The sequence below is a fragment of the Pecten maximus genome, chromosome 2 (assembly GCF_902652985.1).
Source record: "Pecten maximus chromosome 2, xPecMax1.1, whole genome shotgun sequence".
Classification (NCBI taxonomy): Eukaryota; Metazoa; Mollusca; class Bivalvia; order Pectinida; family Pectinidae; genus Pecten; species Pecten maximus.
Window position 1 is genome coordinate 13,389,991 of NC_047016.1, and position 5,447 is coordinate 13,395,437.

The window sequence follows — 5,447 nt, forward strand, 5'->3', positions numbered from 1 at the left end:
GCTCTCAGTGTTGATGTTAACATGTTTTATTATATAATGTGTATTTATCCATATTCTCATTGGCTAAATCGCGAACACGTGACTTTTGATAAATAGCGATATTAACTGGTTTCCAAAGCAAAACTAGTTAATATAAAAAAAACAGTTAATAACACCGGCGCTAAAAATAGATTATGAAAAACCAGTTAATAACACCTCCGCTAAAAATAGATTCTGGAAATACCCTACCGGAAGTTACGTAATACCATAGCAACGCATAGGAAATGGCTGCGTCTGCTGTTTCGCCGGATTCGAGTCCTAAAAAAAATGCGGTTTGCGTCTCTAAACGATGAGAACATTAACAAGTTAATGACAGAAAAGGATTCCATAAACACAAGAAGAGCGACAGACTCGGCTGTAAAAAAATTTAAGGAATATTTAAAAGAAAAGAACGTGGCAGAGGACGTTGAGACTTTGGACTTCGAGTTGAGTACGTTTATCATTTCATCATATATACTTTGATTATATAATAAAACAGTTATGGACTTTTTACTTGGTTAATATGCTCTGATATTAACCAGAATGTAACCATATTGACCTCGGCTTCGCCTCGGTCAATATTAGTTCCATTCTTCTATTTTTAATTTTCATTGCGCGCCTCGGAGGATATGTAGCTAGCTACTGGTATTCATAGCCGCAATGAAAATTAAAAAAATCTATTCAATTCATATATTTACATAACCTTGATTTAAAAAATGTATATCGAGAAAACGAGAAATTTTATTAAAAAGAAAAATTTGTCATGTATACGACGAAACGCCAAATTATTAGAACAGCCGGGAGATCCCGCCTATGCACCATCGTTTACCGTGTCCTTCCGCTCCGCAGTTTGCAGTAGTTTATTTATTTATTTTTTCCTTGTTATTTAAAACAAAGAGACATGAAATAACATCGAATACAATAATTTGTGTTAAATTAGATTTAATTTATGTAAATAGATTACAAAGAAAACATAATTTACGGAAATGAAACGAGGACTATTTTTCAAGCGCATTGATATTTTTCTGATGTTATGTGTGGACAATCAGCACGAGAGACAATGTTTTCATACGGTTTTCATAGTGTATTCATGGTCATATGTTTGTTGTTTTCACTTGGTATGTTCATATCAGCAAACCACATTAGGAATGTAAATATAGAAGAATGAAAAGATTTGTTCGACCAATCACACTGTGTGCGAACTCAACTGTACGGTTACCGGATGTTGCGATTGCTGAAGCGGTTGAAAATTGCTGCTTATTGCAGAGGTGAGAAGAAAATAACAATTATGTACCGATAAATTGGGAATTGATACAAAGAATAAGTTATGGTACATGTTAAGATATCAATCATGCCCTGAGACTATCAACATGTCTTTTAACTATAACCAAACTATTGCAAGGATTAAAAATCACTTGCTCCTCATCGAAAATTTCATCTGAAAGATGCTATTATTTTCATTTATATCCTCTCGTTATGTGTTATGTCTTCTATTTTAGTTCTGAAACGAAAGTTTGAACTCCGATTATTCTATATCACCATTCCTACACGATGCAATATTATGCAAACTTACATTTTACGAGAAAAAATACACGGAGTTGAATGCGGGAATATGTACGGGTTGTTATGAAAGTACTGTAAGGGTTGTAGCGATTTATGAAAAATGAATCGTACGGGTAATGGTGATGGTTATCGATGCATTATAAGAAGTCTGAGTCACACTCTCAATGTCCACGATTTTTATGTAATTTATTCGATATCAAAACATGTTTCCAATGAGATTTCTTGTTTACCGTTTCAGATCACGATGGAGTACCGTTGCTATTATTGTGATTTCAAATGTTTGCTGTTTGAAGACGTAATTTAGTACAGTCAAACATTACATGGACATGAAATGCTTAATTTCAAAACTGAAAAACACTCACCAAAAGGAACTATAGTTCAGACCAAAAATTCCCAAAGTGTACCAGATGTAGTAGGAAGACAGGGGGAAAAGATAAAAGTAAATAGTGACACCTGTACTATCACATTACAGGAAAGTGATGAAGGCTCCCATGAAAATACTCATGCTATGCGGTATTCCGCCGTGGTGAAACATATTTGGAGAACAGGATTGAAACTGTTCAAAGGGAAATTCCTGAGATTTATGGGAGGTTGGAAGAAACCAGTTCACAGGATGCGAAAATAAATTTTGCTGTTCCGCATCATTCATGTTTAGAGGATATTGAGCCGTCACAAAAGCTAAGAAATGTAAAGCCAGGAATATTGCACGAGATGATAGAAATGGCAAAACTGGACAACGTGGAGCATTACAATACATTCAAACTCTGTATCGACGGTAAAAAAAATCAACACAGGTGCAATGGATCAGAAAGAAGGTGGTGTAAATATATTGGGCTATGAAACAGAACCTACATTTTCACAACGGAAAGATGAACTATGCTAACTGAAACATTTGCAAATTTATTGGAATCACTTGATGCAAGGGGTGTACCATACCTTTCCGAACTGTTTTCAGAACAGAAGGAGCAAGTTCGCAAGATTGGTAAGGGCATATTGCAAATGTTCAGCAAGCGTGTTTGCAAACTGCGGGACTGTAGGGCAAAGGAAGATTGTCACGTTGACAAAGTTACAAACGGCATGCGCAACACCACTGTTGAAAGTAAAGTATACATATGCCATCAGTGCCATCAAAACCCATGTTTACAGATTGAATATGACCATCAGTAGGGTTATAAATGCGTTTGACTTACTTGGGACTATAGTCGCTGAATGCAACGACATGGAACACACGTATTAACGTAGGCAAAATTGTAATTTGCCATCCCAAGAGAACTACATTTGCTTGACAGGACCTAATGGAATTAGAAGCGGAGAAGATCTCATAAACCCGTCCTTCATTAAGCAATGAACAGATGAATGGCAAGAGACGCGAAAGAACGCCAAAGTGACAGGAAGTACTGACCAAACAGCACTTGGATTCTACGGTTTAAAAAAGATGAAAGAACATTATGAAAATGTTTTCAACTCAAAAGAAAAACCGGCCCCCGGGGATGAGGCAATGCAAAGGATGGAGTATGGAACGTCAAATGGAATCAATGTAATTGCAACACTGGTACATGTATCAAAGGTTTTATCCGTTTTCTTTCCGTCGTTGTACTATGAAGAAGAAGGATGCGAGATAGTTCATTACAAAGATGCCCCTTTTGCTGTTATGAGTCCAGATGGCAGTGCCAGACAGACAGATGAAATGAAAAGATCACACGGGAAAAAACGTATGCTATTGAAATGAAATGTCCCTTTCCAGGTCAACTATCCAAAACACCAGTTGTTTATTCATTACCATGGTATTACGTCGTTCAAATTCTGTTCGTTTTGCAAACACAGAGTTTTACTATTTCTATGCTACAGCACGGAAAGCACAACGACATTCCTAGCGAAATTCGACCATGAACTGTTTCGGGACAATTTTGCCTTGTTCTAGAAATTGTACGGTCAGGAAAGTTTACCTCCAAAGAAACAACCAGACATTTTCTTGACACGCGGTTGTATTGAATTCTGTACGCTGTACGTACACTACCAGGCAAAAAGCTTGGTGCATACATAAATCACAACACACCGTCCAATCACATCGCTATAGGCCGTACACAATCCTAGATTTGTTTGTGTTACAACCCGTACAGTCGATGCTAACTGTATTTCGATATTTTACAAAACGTAGTCAAGACAGAATCATGCTGAATGTCATTTTCAATTTAGGAGACGTATATGTTTCTACTCAAACAGTCAGAAAGTTATATATTATCCGTGTTTATCTGTAAAATATGCAAATTTGATGCGATAGTCACATCGACAGCTGATTTCACGCAGAATTTTGATATAAAAGTACCATTTCCCAGGTGTATTTTTAACTTATAAATCTACATAATATCAAGAGTTTATTTAGGAGGCACCGTAACGTTGGCGTATGTACAATACATAATATAACTACCTAATTTCAGCTTTAAAACTTATCTCGCTCTCTGCTTTTTACCTTACCGCCTCGCTTCAGCTATCGCAACATCCGGTAGCCGTACAGTTGAGTTCGCACACGGTGAATCACATTTGAGTATTTACCATGAAAACAAAGAAAAATTAATTATAGTATATTATATTCGTATAGTACATGTTTATTATATTTGTATAGTACACGTTCTCAGTGTTGAAGCTAACATGTTATATATTATATTTGTATAGTACACGTTCTCAGGGTTGAAGCTAACATGTTATATATTATATTTGTATAGTACACGTTCTCAGTGTTGAAGCTAAACATGTTATATATTATATTTGTATAGTACACGTTCTAAGGATTGGTGTTAACATATTTATAATAAGAAAAACTGGAAACGACTCGCTGCATTTGTATATGTCAAGTGTGAAAGGAAAATGGTTTAGTGTTTTTGAAAATGTTAGTAATAATGCCTGCCCAGTTACAAGTGTAAGAGGAAACCGGAGTACCCGGGGAAAACTCACGTGGTCGGGCAGGTGACCCAATACCTTTTCAAGTCCGATCGGGGAATTGAACCCCGGTCGCTTAGGTGAAAGGCAAGTGTGCTACCACTGTGACGTCAGACCACCGAAATGTCATGAAAGACTGATGCCGTTGTGTACACGTGGGGTGAAATTTTACGCTGTGCCCAATCCCAGATCAGTTTCTTGCGATCGCACCATGAACTTTGTTTTGTTTGTTTAATTGTTTGCTTGTTTGTTTTTCTGAATAATGGTTTAATGAAAGAAAAGTTAAATTCCTGTGATATTATTCCTTAATAAAACAGTTGGTGAGGTGAAATTAAAGTGCATAGTCGAGCACGGCATGATGTTACCACACATTCGGTTTCTACAATGTATGTTGGCCAGACTGGACACTAAACTGTCCAATTGCAGTCAGTATTAGTAGGAATAGCGTTATGAAACAGCATTGTATTTTACGTGCGGTTCCGAGGATTCCGGGTAGTTATCTTTCGGAAGGCCTTGTGCTTTTATAGTACCCATGTTTTAGCCCTCGGTTATAGGTTAGACCTCAGAGCAATACAGACGTACAATGTAATTGTACTAAATTGTAATATCGTCATTCAGGATACGATAACTCATTACTGCCATGTTACACCACTCGATTTCACAACAATAGACGTATGGAAGTAAAAACTAGTGTGTGAGGTTCGGTGGTTTTCTGATATTACTTGTGCGATGAGCGATGGGCACCTTCAATATAACTGGTTCTCTTAATGACAATCATTACTCTTGACGTCATCTTCGGGACCAAAACGAGTAATATATATATAACTCTAGAACAAACTTGACCAGACCGTCACACATGTATTCCATACAGGGTACAGTACACTATAGAAAAGCGGAGAACCCTAAAATAATGGTAACAAAAAAAGAAA